Source organism: Neodiprion fabricii, chromosome 5 (assembly GCF_021155785.1).
Source record: "Neodiprion fabricii isolate iyNeoFabr1 chromosome 5, iyNeoFabr1.1, whole genome shotgun sequence".
Lineage (NCBI taxonomy): Eukaryota > Metazoa > Arthropoda > Insecta > Hymenoptera > Diprionidae > Neodiprion > Neodiprion fabricii.
Genome location: NC_060243.1, coordinates 12,358,585 through 12,377,028, shown reverse-complemented (window position 1 = coordinate 12,377,028; position 18,444 = coordinate 12,358,585).

Here is an 18,444-nt window from a genome sequence, read left to right as displayed (position 1 = left end):
TGTATTATTGTTGGGTTTGATGGCGAGCCTGACATCTGTATTTCTTAGCACGTTTTGAAGATACTTTTCTATGTCCTCGATCTCCTAGCTGCCGGTAGGTATGGTGATCACTTTGTCAGCTACGTAAATTTTATTGTGACCGACATCGACGTTGGGAATCGAATTAAAGGTTAACAATTCTACCAAGCCAAGAGCATAACTTTTATCACGAGCAAGTTCGATCGGTGGGAAATATTGTGCCTCGAGTATCGAAGAGGTTCCCGAAATCGTTAACGTTAACGAATCATCCATGACTGCGAGTGGTAGACTGACTTTGACGAATCACGCACCATGTTTATATAGCTCACCACTTAGAAATTTCAGACACAAGTGTCCGCATTCAAATGTATCATAATCCTGGTACCTCTCACGATTGTATTTAACGCTACCAACACCGAGGTATTTTATAAGGTCTGAGGGTGGTTGAAGGTTGCCGAAACTGTCAAAGTAATCGATATTATTGTCGCGTTTCTTGTATGCAACCCAATGTGTTCCCGGACCGTCTTTGTCGTCAAGGTTGATTATAGCTGACTCGTTTTTTCGTGGACCGTTTTCGGGCATTTCGTTTCGCATGAAAACACCGCGGAAATGCGGAACCTTAGAGATTTTTGCATATTTCAACAAGTCCCAATCAGTCAACGCTCGACGTGGTAGCATCGTATTTAGTTTTTTGGAAGATGGAGACCAAGACCTGTTTCGTACGGTTTCATATGAAGCCCTTTGCCCAACGCGATAGCTTCCATAGTTTTGTTGTGTCGTTTGCTTTCCTCCAATTCTTGTTTAGCCGCGCTCGCATCGTTCACAGCTTTTGCTATACCTGCCGCACCACCAGCTAACGCACCCGTAGCGCTGAGACCAGCAAAAATAGGAATAGAAAAATAGAAAACCACCGACTTTCGAAGGTACCGGTAGGACGCGAGGTGTTCGCACTTTACATTTACCACCCGCTTTTTTAACGGCGTTCTCAGCTCCCTTTAGCGCAGATTCGATAGCTACTTTTGCATCGTTGCTTGGAACCATAGAACGTTTTGCAGCATTTACAATTTTTCTCAAGGTCACATTTTTTGACTTTCGAATTCCTATTTTGAGTTTTGATTTTACTTTGATTGTATTAGCTATTGCCCAAGCGTCTGCCTTCTTACCCAAATTTGCGACCTTTGCGAGAACCCGTTGCCAATCTTTCTCAGCCATTACCCTAACAGCCTCGTTTCTAACCTCAAGGTTCTCACGATTTTTCGAATACGCTATACCGTGTTCCTCACACGCTGCATCGAGAGGATTGATACTGGAATCGCCTCTCGCGAGTCTTTTCGTCAACTTCGTACCAGGACCGCAGTACTGGTAACCGGGAACATGCAACTCGATCGGAAGTTTGTCGATGATTTTATTTATCAGACCCTTGCCACGATGTTGCCGCCTGCTGCTGCTTCGTTTACCTCTGTACGCGATCATATTTGTGCGTTGACTGAAGGAAAGTGCATGAAAACGGTGTATTTATAGCAAATCCGATCAGTGTGACGTCCCAGACGCACTAATCAACAAAAAAAAAAACAATTCTTATCGTTGACGTACGCGGCGCGACACTGAAATAACGGAGCCCTGTTTTATTTAAGGGACCCGGGCCCCCGCTATGGATTATTTTCGACGTGTAGAGGAATATGCGGTAACGTAAAAGAGCGTCCTACCTTTAATCGAGGAAGATGATCTCTGGTTCTGAGTCCAAGTCGATGATTCCAGGTTCTTCTACCCAGTCGTATACGTGTGGTACCGGGAATAGTTTCCGCCTGATGTCGACCTGCTCGTACAGCAGCCCCTCGTTGACTCTCGTAATCGTCTGTATTACCTCTCGCTCTACTCCGTGAGTAGAAAACGGCTGGTCAACCTTGGGATGGCTGAACGTATTCGATGAGAAGGTGCCCGATTCTTCGTTGGAACTGGTTCGAGTATAGATCGGAAGGATCTCTAAGCGGCTATGAATGCGTTTGACTCTAGCTTGTAATGCAGCTTGTTTCTTAGCTCGCAGTCGTCGGCCTGCGCGATGTCTATTCTTACGGTTTTGACGTTTGCTGGACTTTGACATCTACCGATGGAGAAAAGGATGTAAGGATTAATTAACGTTGGAAAAGCTAGTTTTGCAAGCTTAATTATGTCAGCGTCTCCGCTAACGACCAATGTTAAATGAGGTAAAAGGGGAATTACCTTGGAGGATTCACTGACTCTAATTTTAGGATGCAAAGAAATGAATACTCGATGAATTAAATCTTTGTGTTTCGATATATTGTTACAAATAAGTCGGCAAAAAGTACAATGGTTAATATACTAGACGCGTATAACTAATGTTTAACGTAAGGCAGAGCGCTAAGCTGTTAGCGAATTTGTACAAGTCCTAAACGTACAAGTTAATTATTTGGCTTGAGGAGCTTTACTAGAACTTGACTGTTCAGCTTGAAGCGCGGATAAGAAGTGACGTCCAGAGTCTGCGGCGTCGACCGTCTCGGTTGCTGGGCGTGCTGGTGCGCATGCGCGGGGCTGTGGTGCGCGCGCAGTTGTCCCGCCTCTACGCGCTCGGTGTCACGTAGGCGCGCGTGACGGCGTATTGTGAGTGCAGGGATAAGGTTTCCCTTTGCGCGACGGTGACGTGTACTCCTTTTGTATAGCATGTATATGGGTATATTATATTTGTGGGTAAGTCCCTATGATTATTTATTATATCTTATTTATTTTATTATTCATATATTTCTAGTAGTGTAATAAGACAAGTATGTTGATTATGAGTATGCATATATATATATGTATACGATGAGTAGAGCAAGCCAAGATGGCGGCCTCTTACTTACTTAGCGTGACTGTGAACACGGCTTGTTGCCTGGTGCTTTCTGACGGGTTCGCCATGTTGCTTTGCCCTTTGCTTACGATATATGCTTATAACTTAGGTATAATGTAAGTACGTGTTATAATATGATAGTATGATCGAGGTGAGAGAACAACAGTCCTGGAATGATAGTAGGAAAAAATATATGTATGGTAGACGTTCTCCTGGGGACGTCACATCAGTCATGTCCGAGATGCGGTTTGAGAAACAACCTACCAAGCTTCCCGTGATGAATTTTGACAAACTTTCGGAACAAAATGTCAAAAGGCACAAACGGCACGGTGAATTACTCCCGAACAGTGTACGTGCAATATTCTGTGGACCGTCGAATTGTGGTAAAACTAATGCGTTGCTCACACTTATAACCCGTCCCAACGGACTCAGATTCAAAAATATCTACATCTACTCGAAATCTCTCAACCAACTTAAATACCAATTGTTGAAACAATTGTTGGACCATGTTAAGAATACGGCGTATTTTGCGTTTACCGAGCGTGAGCAAGTGATTTCACCGGAAGAAGTACGGCCCAACTCAATAATCATATTTGACGATGTAGCGTGCGAGAAGCAGGACAATATTAGAGCTTACTTTTGCATGGGTAGACATCACGACGTTGACTGTTTCTATCTCTGTCAGACTTACGCGCGTATTCCCAAACATCTCGTGCGCGACAACGTAAACTTACTCGTGTTATTCAAACAAGACGATGTGAAGCTGAGACACGTATACAACGACCATGTGAACACCGATATGTCTCACACAGAGTTTAAAAGTGTGTGCTCTGCATGCTGGAACGGTGAGAAGTACGGCTTTCTGGTGATCGACAAAGAAAGTGAGCTCAACGAAGGACGATACAGGAGGGGATTCGATTCTTTTGTTAGCCTGGAAAAGGAATAAAATCTAGCGTTTTCGAGCGAGAGACGCAGTAGCGTTGCAGACTCAGTTGCGTCAACATGCAGAGCTCTGAAATTTCCAAGCAAAAAGATGTCCTACATCAGATCGCTCAAGCAAGTGCTGCGATCCGTCGAAAACACGGATTGCTCAAGTCGGGCAGGGAATCTACGACTCAGAAATTAAGTGACGTTTTCAAACCAGTAGTGACTCCGGCGCAAGAACTGGTGAATGTTACAAAAGATACCAAACCTGTCAAACAAGAGGTGGAAGAAATTAAAGAAGAAATAAAGCAGATGAAAAATGAAACGAAAAATGAAACTGTCTCGGAAACGGACGATTCCTTTGCTTCAGCGGGGGATGAAACAATCGTAGAAACACCGGTCGAGAAAATCGAGGACGAGTATTTTGCACTGATGAGAGATGCGAAGACAAAAGGCGAATTGGACAACGTGTACGGTGTACGCAACCTCTCAAACGGACTAATGATTGGTGATTCGTTGATATCTTTTGAGAGTGACTACATTCGTATCGGCGATACGCGATACGCGTTACCCGAGAACGAAGGGTTTGCTGGAACTTTTGTTGAAAAAGAAGCCTGATGGTTCTTCTGTGAGCGCCGGAGATCAGGAAAATTTTAAAAACATAATCCTCGCAACGAACGCGCATAAGAAGTTTTACTCATCCGATGGGGCTGTTCGAAACGATAACAGTTACAAATTTAGAAATGTCATTGCCGAATTAATGGATTATTCCCCATCACCTCGCCGAAAGGGTAAAGGTCTACTTCCGCAAGCTATGATCACTCGACAAGGTGTTGAAACGGAATACGTCTTCTGGGATGATCCAAACGAGTTAGTGGAGCGTCTTCGTTTACTCCGGGCATCTCAGGCAGCAGGAAATCCGAGTCAGAATAACGAAATAATCTCCATTATCGAAGAGCTACGCGAAGCAGGAATCATTTACTAAGCAGCTCCCGTCATTTTTGCATTCATTACCGAGATGAGCGTCGACGTGTTTGGACGTCAGCTGAATAAGAACACGACCTTGAGCACTCGCGGTCCTCCGGGTGTCGGGTTTCAAATAACAGCGGACGGGCATTACGATATACGGAATAGGAGACTGTGCAACGTTGCAGATCCCGCAGAGCCGAACAATGCTGTAACTTCAAAAACCTTGAGACGAAAATTCAACGTGCTGCAAAAACAAATCGACAACCTCGATCAAATGATCGAAGCTTTGGAGATCACCACGAAGAAAGCTTCGGATACCTTCTACACAGACTTCAAAACAGACAGAGACTTGTCGATTCGAAACGCGGAAATCATTTCCAAATTGGACACCAGACTAATAGCGTTGGAATATGAACGAGAAAAAGCAAGCACTGGTGACGGAACTGCATAAGCCTGCACGCCGGAATTACACGCGTTGACGTGTAGACGTGCGCGGCATCGACGAGACCTGGCAGGCGGATCTTGTTGATATGACGTCGTACGCTGGACAAAACAAAGGTTACAAGTATATGCTCACAGTCATTGATATCTTTTCAAAGTATGCGTGGGCCATACTGATAAAGAGCAAGTCTGGAGATGATGTTACGAAGGCAATGGAATCTGTGCTTGTCCAAGGACGGGTACCGAAAAATTTACACGTCGACAGAGGAACGGAATTTTACAACTCGAAATTCGAATCGCTTATGACACGCTACGGAATCAAACTTTACTCCACGTACAGTAATTTGAAGGCTTCGATCTGTGAACGTTTCAATCGCACGCTGAAAGGTGAAATGTGGACACGGTTCAGCATGCAAGAAAGCTACAAGTGGCTCGATATCTTATCCGATTTGGTTTCGGCTTACAACAACCATAAAAATGAAACCGTCGGATGTCACCGTTGCAAACGAGAGGCTGTTATTATGTCAGGCGTACGGAGGGCTTCGAGCGATACCTACCATATCGGCAAAATTCAAATCTGGCGACAAAGTTCGAATCAGCAAATTCAAAAATTTCTTCAAGAAAGGTTACACTCCCAATTGGACGACTGAAATATTCACTATAAGTCGAGTAGAAAATACTCATCCTGTGACGTACAAGCTCAAAGACTACCGAGATCAACCCATCGCTGGTGGTTTCTACGAACAAGAGCTCCTCAAGGTTAAGCATCCAGATATCTATCTGGTGGAGAAGATGCTCGAGAAGCGCGGAAGAAAAATATACGTTAAATGGTTAGGTTTTGACAATACACACAACAGTTGGATAAACGAATCGGACATGTAACTTTTGAATAAATGAATTTTTTTGTAAAAACGTATGTCCCTCTTTATTTTATATCCGACACACAACAAGTATGCGTCTTTATTTTTTAGACAATCGACAGACATGGTACAGTTATAAATTACAAAGCTAAGGTGTAGGCTTGTAGCCCCACGGAAGCGTGTCGGTTGTATTTTGAAACACGATCCGCTTGTCGTCATTCCAGCTCAGTGCTACTTTCTGCTGTTCTACGGTGTATACCTCGTGCTTTCGACCCAATATCAAATGCTGATTCGAGGATAGATTTTCACGGTTCAAAACACATTCCAAATAATCGTTGAAAGTTATTTTTCTCAACGCTGATCCTTTGACACCTTTGGCACGTTTATTGTCTTTCTCATCTCCCAAGACTCGGAATGCGTACAGTTTAGCTCTTAATCCTACAAATTCCAGCATTATTTTTCCATTATTCTCATCTTTCATCAAGCCGAGAACTTTTTTGTTTGCTCGAGGTATTCCATAAACGTTGTCAAGCGGATAATCAGACGTACCGAATTTGTGCAAGTTCTCCTTCATGTGTTCGTATATGTCGGGGTCGGTAAAATTGTAAATCAAACTGTCGGTATCCGTGTACATTAATTTTGCTCGGTTGCCGAATTTCTGCTTAACGTAATTGTAATGAAAATCGTAGATGTATGTTTTAGCCAGATCCATGATGGAGAAACCTGCATACAATGGTTTATTCAACTTGACTTTCGTCTTACTCATTTCAACGATAATTATATCTTTGCCGAAAACGGTGCAGCTGTGAAAATTGGGTTTGGCCATGGTAGCTCTAGCACCGTATCTCCCATCCCATTTCGTGATCAGTCTGACATCTCTATACTTCCTAACATTTTCCATTGTTTTGCCAAAAACTGCGTTGTTCATCAGTTTGTGAAAATTTTTCTCGAATTCGTTCTGAGATTTTTTGCGCAAATCGGTATTCAAATCTATGTATTTTTTGAGCCACGGGGTTTGTCTGAATTTGAGAACTCTGTGTATTTTGAGTAATTTTAAGCCTAATTGTAAGCATTGTTTCAAAACGCGGTAGTGAACAACGTAGTTTTTCTTGGAAAGTAGCGTGGGCGTCAATTTCGGTTGCTTACTATTCGAGATCGGAGGTATGTAGTGCTCCGGACACAGTGGTAAATCCTTATGAATTTCATGCAGTTCCTCAGGATATTCCAAATCCACCTCGAGTATGTAACCAAACTCCGCATCGTCTGAGATGGTAAGAACGTCGCATTGTCCGAAGTCTGATAACCATTCGTAGGAACTGTATGGCAGAGCAAAGCTCATAGCAGCACCGTACAAATTATTAACGTCAAAGTACATGAGATAAGATTCTTCGACCTCAGGATCGAATTCCGCTCCCATATATCAATTGTTGGCCTTTGCGTATCTGTTCGAACACTGTGACACACCACTTCGAATACCCTTTTCGATAAACATAACCATGTCTATGTCGGTGAGAAGCTCGAGTTCGATGCCTGTACATTTTAACATTGCATCAAACGACAGACCGGGCGCTGTGTAGTAATGTAACGGGTCCAGTTTGTACGTCGTCCAACAGCTCTGTCGAAAGTTTTGACAAACGTCGGCTAGTTAAAACACGTCCGTCTGTAAATATAAGTCCGAATACTCTTTCAAAGTTCGAACGTTAGAGGTTTGCCAAACTTTACATGCATGTGCATAGTCGTCGTCTGATATATCCCGATCAATTAATTTTGAGTAAAATTGTTGTTTGGATGGTAGCCGTGTGTCCTCGAGCTTCTCCCAACTGTCTATATATTCGTACGGGAACACTCCTTTTCTGGTCAATAACTGAAATTTATCTGAGCTACGATAAAATTTTCGTGTGATCGATTTCTGATCATCACCGAGATACGTTGCTAATTTCTCAAGACTACTGGGCATGAAACGGTACGAATCTACGAATCTAAACTTTATATCTGTCCCCTCGACATATTTTGTAAAAGAAATGTACATTTCTTTGTTGACGGGTAGAAGCTCAATTCTGCCCTCGAACGATGTAGCCAGTGCTTTGATCAGAAAATGTGAATAGTAACCCGACAGATTGTGGAATATCACTGGGATAGTGTATGAATTTTGGTAATTTAGATTGCAACCTCGGTGAGCAGCACCACGGTACATTCCCGTGAAATGGATCACGATGTTTCACGTCTTCGAGTGTAAACGGTTTTTCACAAATGTGACACACTGTCCTTGAATGAAATTCGTTGATTTGATTGAAATTGAGCGGTTCCATCGGTACAACAGTTTCGAAATAAACTTCTAACGAATGTGACAATTCCGTGAACTCGTTCACAAACCATTGAACGCAAGTCTCTCCGCGATTAATTCTGAATTTTGAAAGCGAATCGTCAAACGCGCAATGCAGATAGTAAGCTATACTATACGGGAGATGCTTCTGATAAATTGTTCTATTTTCCCCAAAACTTTCATGTGTGGGTTACAGTAAACATTCTAGATCTGCGTAAATGCAGAACGGAACGGTTTCTTTGTGCTTGGAATTTTTGAATTTTAGAATTTTTTCCTCCTCTGTAGGTAGAATAACTTTGGTTTAGTTAGAATTCATGCAATCTACATTGTGCTTTGTTAAACACTCTTCAGAATGAACGTATGTCAAACATCTATCGCACAACCAAGTACGACCATTGCGTTCAGAAATTTGAGAACTTGTTAATCGAGACAGATTTCGAATACAAGTAAAATGAAAGATTCTATTTTTTTCATATTTTTCCATATCTACATCATCATCGTCATCGTCAGTGATTTCAGTTTCTATCGCCAAAAGATGAATCACAGGTTTATCAGACTCATTCTGACTCAGGTGAATCGGTACTATTTCACTTTTTTTCGATCACCTTGGTCTATACCGTAAACGTTAATTGAAAGACCGTTGAGCTTCTCAAATTTTGAAATGGTGTTTCTGTCTAGAGACATAGGAAACTTTATACCATCATAACGTAGCACTGAGCTGAAATGCGGGTACGAGCTGGTCGCGTTAGGATGGTTGTTGTCGGCTGGGAACAGAGCTGCGGTGACCGACCAAAGAAAGCAGTAAGAGTCGTTGTTTCTGATGTTTACTACAGCCTTCTTATCACTGATATGCTTAGGTAACGGGGTGTATGTGAAGACACCGCCTCGTAGTGGCACGTACTTGTTGATATTCACAGTCAAATTGATTATTTCGGTCAGCGACCAGCCTGAATCCTTTTCCTGGAAATCTTCCACCTTTTTCAACAAACGCTCCGTCGCGTTTTCGATGGACCATTCGTTTATATCCGTTGTCTGGAGGATGATTTCATTTCTCGTATTAAAAAATTTGATCTCTTCTACCGTGCGATCATCTTTTCTAACTTCAAATTTACAAGCCAGGATAACGTTGGCTTTCAAGCTCCTGTCTTTCTTCAGAGCGTTTTTCAGTCTCGTCACAGCTAGTACCTTCGCGTCTTCTAGAAATGTCTCCACATCTTTATGCTTCAAAATGACGATGGATCCAGTTCCAATTCTCTTCTCGAAAGCTGATTCCAAATCTTCCCACCGTACTCGATCGCTTCTCCGTCGGCTTCGTAATCCGTCACCCACTTTTTGAAATTGTTTAAATTTGACTGTCAACGATTTCAGAATTCCAATTGTAGTCAAAATTCTTGTCTTCTCCCCGATCGTTGAGGCGTTGTTGCGTAAGATTCTATTCAAAAGCGTGATATTTTGGGTTCCGAATCGAATCCATTTTGCAATTTCTGCCGGCGACGATTTTTCCGACAAAATCTTGAACGCTGATTCCGTAATATCGATAAATCTCAAACTCTTCGCGGATTCCATCTTGAGCTTTTTCCTCACGTATACTTGACAGGTTGTGACGTAATGATCGTTTGCAGTAATGAGCGTCCTTTTTATAGGGCAGCTGTACGGATGCGCGCGCACCTTTTAGCATTCCCTGAGCGATAGTAACCCAACACCGCAGATCCTCGGCTCTTAATGTACCGCAGCTATCGGCCGACCTTGCACTCCGGTCTTGTCTGAACCCGTCCAAAATTCATCGTTGAGTTCACACGGCAGTTACAAGCCAAAAAATGTCACGTGGTCGATATTAAACCGACATCCGAATAAGTGAAACACGATTCTCGGAACTATTAATTTTGGAATGTCACGTGGTTGATAACGCGGGAAGAAATGTGAGGTGATTGACGTCACACATCAGCAGTCCTACCCCGGGAAAGGAATTCGGAGTGGTTCATGTTACACATCAGCAGTCCTATCGTGGGAGAAGCATGCGGGACGGTAAAAAAGTTCTCGCAACCCCCCCCCCCCCCCCCCCCCCCCGCTGCGCCCTCTACCGTCGGCAGGCGAGCACTACAGACTTTGACCTTCGGTACGGCAGACTGTGACGTCATCGCGGAAAAGGGTTTGCGTCTGGGGTGCGCGGAGCGGAAAAGGGTTTGCGTCTGGGGTGCGCGGAGCGGAAAAGGGTTTGAGTCTGAGCTGCGAGGAGCGGCTTGGCGGGCTGCGGGGAGAGGCTCGGTCGGTAAGTGTCGGTAACCGGAATCTGCGTGTAGAACTCTCATAGCCATACTACTAATAATTTTTTTTTTTTTTTAAAATGCATTCTAATTTATGACTTTCGATTTTTTATTGATAATTCTCGATAATCACTGTAATTCAAGTGAGTTTTAAAAAATTTCAAATCGCTTTTTTGTATATCCTGTTAATTAAAGTTAATTCTTTTTTTCAACACAACTTAATTTTTTCATTGCATTTCATTTATTTTTCGAATTTTAAAGAGATGATTCTGGCACTTCACATGAATTATAAATAATTCATTGACACATCAATTCAGCAAGCTATTTCCCCCTCGTCATTATAGGGCCGTCCTGGAAAGAATTGTCATAAAAGTTGGAATATTTGCCAGTTTTTTGAGAATTTGTATGAAGGTAGAACTTTTCGAAGGTTTGAATACTTCTGAATGAAGAAAGATTTCAGAGGAAACTGTGGGAAAATGCAGAAATCTATTTTTGAGTTATAACAGTCGTATAAAGAAATTTGAATCAAATAAAAAATGGTGAGGGTCAGACATTAGTTATTTTGGCGTAGAATACCTCATATGAATACTCATTTTTTCACCTTTTTTTGGATAGTTTAGTTTAAAATTACGTTCAACATATTTCCGAACATCGTTCGTACATTATACATACTTTGAAAATAATGAGCACAATAGTACAATCATTTTGAATTTTGCAGCTTATTAAAAAACCAGGACTTTGCATACATTGCCAGCAATATTGTAGAACGCTTTCAAACGAATCTGAAAGTACGTATTACATTCCTCCAATGAGAAAACGGTTTTCTTGAACCCAGAAACCAATACCGTCTCGCGGGAAATTGGTCGACAAATATAGAAACAAGTTATGAAATTACAAAAGAATATCTGGTTCATACGATTCATCTACTTTCTGCACAAGCGAGATCAGTATCGAATTGACATCAGGTTTGTAATTTTTTGACATTAATAACATCTTCACCATTTTTCTCATAATTTTACAGTCAATTTGCTTCCAAATGCTTTTCACTCGATCGAGCGGTGAGTTATATATTATCGTATATGAGGGTGTTGATGATTTTTCTTCAACCTAACCTCCCCTCCCCCCAATTATCTTCAAATAATTCAAGAACAATTTCCTATTTTTTCGGATTCTTACCTTAACTCGAAGACGTGCCACCTACAGATAAATGGAGGAAATCCATGCTGTCGGTGGCATGTGTTAGAGTTGAGGTAGGAATCTGAAAAAATTAGGCAATTGTTATTGAACTATTTGAGGTTAATTTGATGAACGAGGGGCGGGGGGATTCGTCAATATCTTAAATACGTAACACTGTAATATGTATATTATATCAAATTTATACTACTGAACTATGAGCATTGGATTATATGAATCAATCAATTCGTGGGTTACCGTATAGTAATTCAATTCCTTGTGTTTCGAGAATGTTTGCAAATCGGGTTCGCAACATGATCAATACCTTTGTCAGACATCTATGCAAAATTGCTTTATCAAGTAACATATTTTGGTCCGAAAAAGGCAAATTTAAAAATATTTCATTTTAACTTTTACGAAAATTTTGTACATGTAGAACAGATTCAGCAGAGTACCTTGTGACTACAGCACAACTGAGAACCCTAGGAAACTGTATTAAAACATTGGGAGAAAACTGCATCAGTGCGCCACAACGTATTAAGTAATGCTGCTCTGAAAAGTGTTGCTGATTTGGTGGCTGAATGGAAAATTCTCAAACGTCCTATGGATGACACCTTGATAGATCTCGACTTCACTCATATTTATGATGATACAAATCAGGAAGCTCCATTTGGAAATTGGGAGAATTTTTTCCAACAAATCAAGAATTGGCGGCAGGACTCAGAATTGATTAAGGTAAAAAATGCTTTACATTTACTAGAACTACGTAATCAGGAAAACCTACCGAATGGTAAGAAACTATTCAACCTGTACTACTCACCCATCCATAGTTTTTAGTTTCTATGTAACTGATTGCATATTGTAACGTGGCAGTTCGGTTAGGCCTGCCCGTTACAAAAGACTCCCTGAACCCTGGGCGAGATCCTGGAATCAGGGTTTAGAAAATCGAGTCGTGAAATACTCCTAGAGAGCGCCAGAACTGGAGTCACGCACCCGAGCTTCGACAGGGACGAAATAGCGCATTGCGACCAAGATATTACAGGCTTTTGTTTTTCTTATTTTTTTGAGTGCACCGGCTACCCTCCAGCGACCAACTTCGACGCTGAACATCTGTCGAGGCAAGGCGAAACTACGGAGATCTCGCGGGAAGGACACCGAGGCTGCGGAGGGGGAGGCAACGCAGATCCCTGCAGCGCGGAAATCCAAGGCGGACGCGATTCCCGCTGGCGGCCGGCGCGCCGCAGCCTCCCCGCTCACCCCGCCTACGCCCGACCAAGGCAACCGCGAGATACCAGCTAGCGACGAGGGAGCACCACCCCGCCCAACCCCAGGACTACGTAGAGCTGCGCGGGAGACGACATCGCGATCTAGCCTTAAGTTCTGCGCCGCGTAGAGACGACAGGTGCGCGGCAAGTTGCGCAATCCCCAAGATCGATGACCGATCGATTGTTGCGCATTCTTAGGTTGATGACGTCACGAAAAATTAGCGTGACGAGATCGGCGATGCGACCATCCGAGATCACTCAAGTTCTGGCGTTCGTAGCGAGCGAGTGAGCTAGGCTAGTTTGCGTGTTTCTTTTCTCGTTGGTAGCGTGGGTACGGAAAATGACAACCAGGGATCACGAGGGAGTGGGCCCGTTCGTGCATTGGATGTGGAGCGGTAAGCGCTGTTAACCTTCTTGCGAGAAAATCTCGAGAGATCATTATTAAAAAGGCTTGCCGAGGACGGATAGCCAGTGAGAATTGGCGTTAACAATTGTACTCGAGATTCTTTAGCCGATACATTTGCTTGGTGACCGTAGCCTAAGTTGCGCGTAAGGGAGTAGCGTTAATTTCGGGGGATTCAGGAAATCGAGTCGAGTCACGGGTTGAGCCGAGACATTATTGCCTCGAGTTTGAGTGTAACCGAAGTCCGTTACACGGGGTCATTTTACTTCGTCCGGTACACCCTCCATTCTCGCGTAGGTCGCGAGCAGTCACACGGGGAGCATTCGTATTCGCGACTGCGTCCTGCCGTCGCAGAGAAAGTAAATCTCGGGTGCGCGCTGATAAAAATATGCGTTCTTAGAGGGGGGTCGTGGGTGTCGCGACGAGCCTCGCCTCAGTTTAGTTTTTTTTTTTGAATAATCAGTTAGTATCAAGTTGGCGATCAGCGCCGTTTTGTAAAGGACGTTCGCGAGCAGCGCGTCGCGTCCGATTTTGCCATTGGTTTCTTTTAGTGTGTGAATTAGCGGTCACGAGTAGTATAGTGACTGGCGCACGTAGGCTGTAGAGGTCTTCGGGATCCCTTCATATTTTTGTTTTATCTTTTTTTTTCTTTTCTTCTTCTTGATTGATTATTTTGTTGGCTCGTTTCTTTTTTTTGTAAGCTAAGCGCTTGCGTTTGGGATCGCGAGGACAAGCGTCCGCAGTATTGTTATTATTTTTAATTTTTTTTTTGTATTATCACTATTTTGAAATATACTGTTTAACTTTCTCGCTGCTTTGTGAAATAACTTGTCAACGTACGTGTGGCGTATCTCTCTCTACCCAAAGATTACCCCTCCCCTCTCCGTGGTACTGAGCTACCGAGCATATGGTCGCGGTATATCGTATTACCGATTTCGAGGCGTGTTGACCACGCCAGGCGCCCAACAAATTTCGCGGTCTTATTGCAGGTTCAGGGGACATCGTGGACGCCAAATTATTGTGCACGCGGTAAGTTCTCGGTCATTTTCTCCGAGTGACCGAGGAGCGGGAAAAATCCACGTCACAATATTTATCTATACATATTGCGGAGCAGTTATTTAACTATTTGTCCTGCCATATTTGATACCACCAAAAGGAAGAATTCGTTACAAGACTCAACACTGGAAACCATCTATTGCTGAATCCCAGGAGCGTATAATCATTCACGTTAAGGTGAGCAAAGTTAGGAAATCATATGAGCTCAAGTTTCGGTTCAGTATTTTTCAATGAAAGATTAAATACTGTGACGTGGTATTTCGTACCCCGTCACTTTATTTAATTATCGCATTCCCCTAGGTACAAATATCGCTAAAAATAACGAAAGCACGTCTGAGGCCAATACTCCAAAAATGAACGACTAATTATCTTTAAGTTGATTTCTCTTTACTAAGCTAATTGTATGCTATTTTCTAATTCTGTAATGCTCTTCGAGAACCATCCGCGAGACCTTCACGTCAAGATACCAGGACACTTCCTGACAGGGGTCACGTACCAGCTCAACATCAACACCACCGACTACAGACGAACGAATACCGCTGAAACCACTCCCGATGGATGCCTATCTAGTTGTCGAAAAGGGTCGTGCGTGATGCACAACAGCACCTCCAACTATTTGAGACTTATCGGCCAGGAGCCGAACCACGAACGAATGTTTCTACCGCTCGGATGCATCGTCAGGCGGCGTACAGGGCTGTGCGTCAAAAACACAATGAAGCCTCCCGTCGACGATACTTATCAGCCTGGAGCTGAACCGACCCTAATATCTACTAAGTCTTTGACTATACAATAGAAGACGGTTTTCTCTTAACGAACCGTCTTATCGAAGGACTGCGGCGTGGAATAGGCTAATGATATGCTGACCACGTGGATCTGGTGGATCTAGTGTGGGGATCCGGGTTGAGGGCCATCACCACCAGATCGTTCCGGCATGAGGGCTTCCATGAGCGAGGGCCGGGATGCAGCGCCGACGAAATAGCTACAACGGGGAGTACCAGTAAAACAAGGAGTGAGTTACAGTCTGTCGCAAGTCCAGGAGACCGGTGACGTAACATTGCCGCACACCTCAATATCGCAATACCTGAGCAGTACGACCCCACCCCCTTCTCACCAACGATACCGCATAGCTGCAGGAAAACATCTCTAACCACCTTCCGACGTCCTGATACCTCGATACCTGTCGTCGAGGGAAAAGAACATCAAGCGGCGAGGGATTATCGCCGCCTATCCGTGGACCAGGCCACGAGACCAGCTGGTCCAATTAAGATACCGCAAATTTTGGGAAGAATCACGTGACACCAGCTCGATGAAAATCAGGATCATCGCTCATCTCATTACTCTACGTTCAGTTGTCAATTAAGAAAGACGTGTTCTCGATATCTGTAATAGAGTTTCTTGCTATCATTGTATTTAGTTTCTCGCTAGTGTACCGCATTCTGTAGTATCTACTATATCTTCTTTTACGTAAGTGAGGTTCCTTTTCTATTTTGTGAAGCCACGAGATTACTTGCAATATATCGTACCTTTACCTTTATCTCTTTCTCTCTTTACCTTGCAGTTGGTCTGCTTGAGCCAATTGGGCTCGTATCTTTTCTCTTTACCTTGCAGTTGGTCTGCTTGAGCCAATTGGGCTCGTATCTTTTCTCTTTACCTTGCAGTTGGTCTGCTTGAGCCACCTGGGCTCGTACCTTATTATCTCTTATCTTGTCCCTTTCTCTGTCTTATTGCAAGTAACTTCGCGACTGGTTGATTATTACTTACGCATTGTAGTGACTATCGCTTTATCTTATTATCTTTCTCTTTTAGAATATTTGAATGTCTAATATCGCTGTCTAGCAGCGCGTTCCGTTGAAGGATCAATTTTTATCTTAGCTACTGAGCATTACTATTTTGTTATATTTTCTCGGATTAGTTTCTATCTGTCTCTTTACCTATTATCGTTGATTATCGCATCTTAGTGAGAGTACCGCGGAAGCGATCTTATATCGCTGCGCGGTCCCGTTCGTCGTTCATTTGACATTGGAGTATTGTGCCGTATCGCATAACATCTTTTTAACTGTTTTCTTCGCTGAGATCGCTGATCGTAGTTGTCCGTAGTCTATTGGGTTTGCCGTACGTTGCATATTAATTACCTTGAATATTGTTTGCCTTATCTTGAATTACCTTTTATCGTACCGACTATTATCTTTCTTTCTCTCGCACTTACCGCAAACCAGAGACTACGTATTATCTTTTAGTATCTATATTTTATAGTAATTTTCTATTTGACCTGTCGCTTGAATTTACCTTGTAGTTCATAATTCCTTGTCTGCCTATTTCTGATCATTCTGGTAATGTGATAACTATTTCAATTGTTGTATTTCGCATGTGTTATAATCGCTTCTCTGATTTTATGATTTATTTGCTTACCGCTTAATTTAAGTACAGTATATCTTTTTCTGTTCTGCCTATCTATCGTAAAACCGTGTTAATCGTTACCTTTTAGTATCGCGAGCTTGCGCATATTTTCCGCTTATTCGGAAAACGTTCCGTTAATTGTTAACTCTCTCGCTTAACCTTTCTCTGGCTGTAACTATTGTTAATTATCGCATATATCGTACTTGTATCGCAAACTCTTCAGCTACTTGCTTGTCAGTAAACTTATCGCTTCTTGTTTAATATATTTGATATTATTCCTGCTTTACCTGTTTCTTATTTTATCTATTGGATTCGACTCCGCCCCTCTACCATTATCTTGTCTCTCTGAGCGAACTGTGCAAAACCGTCGTAGAACCTGACCTTACCTTTATCTATTACCTTTACCTTTACCTTTGTCTTTTTCTCTAATTATCTAATTTTGACGCATGTGCGTCTGGCGCCCAACAATCGTATCTTTCTCCCTTAGTATCTCTCTCTATCTAATTATCTAGGTTAGCGACTGCGCCGTAGGGTAACCAAGTATCGTCATATCGTTTATACCCTCAAAAATATTGGTTACAATACATATAAGATAAAACTATTTATACAAAATTTAATCTACATTTTCCGTCGTTAACTTCACATTTGCACACTTATTAATTATTGAGCGAATCTAACGCATGCGCATTACCAAATTTCATATTAATTTTTGTTTACAGTTTTATTTAATAGTTTACTCGTAATAACTTCGCATTATCTTCTATACTTGGATTATTTACACGTAGAACTTTTTTTTAGCACCGAGGAGACATAGAGGGTGCCCAAGAAACCAAAAGGCAAAAATTGACGAGCCTTGGAGTGACAGTTCAAACCTACGTAATTGTTGTTGGTCCATCTCTGGAGAGTATGCACAGTTCTTACGTGTGAATCGATTCGATACTGTACAAGTTTCCATCCGCTCTCAAAGCACTAGATTTAAGTTTCAAGAGCTTCCACGTGTTGAACGCCCGGTATTCTCCGGCCAGCGAACACATCTGATATTTAATACAGTAAAGCCTTTACAAATTTAAGACCAAATGGGATGGACAAATATCTTAAATCATGGAACTTGTTACGATGCTAGTATGGTTATTCCATCATCTTGATAGAGCTGCCTTCTTATGTTATTATTATTTGTACTTTTAACTAGGAGTTTTATGACAATTTTCCAAGTTACCTATTAGCAGTCGTCGTCCATAGAAATAAGTCAGAGATGTTTCAATGTTCGTTTTGTCAGTTTCACGCTTCTACGCCCAAAGGTCTTTTGGTTCATATGAAAGTAAGGCATTGCACATTAATTCACATGAATGTCGAATGTCAGCAGAGAAAATGCTTGAGAAGGTTTAGTAATACATATGCTGCAATGCTAAATTCTGTTACCCTCAGATGAGTACTTACCGTTGACACTTTGGCGCGATTCTCCACTTATTCTGAACACTAAACTATAACAAAATCGATTACGTTGGG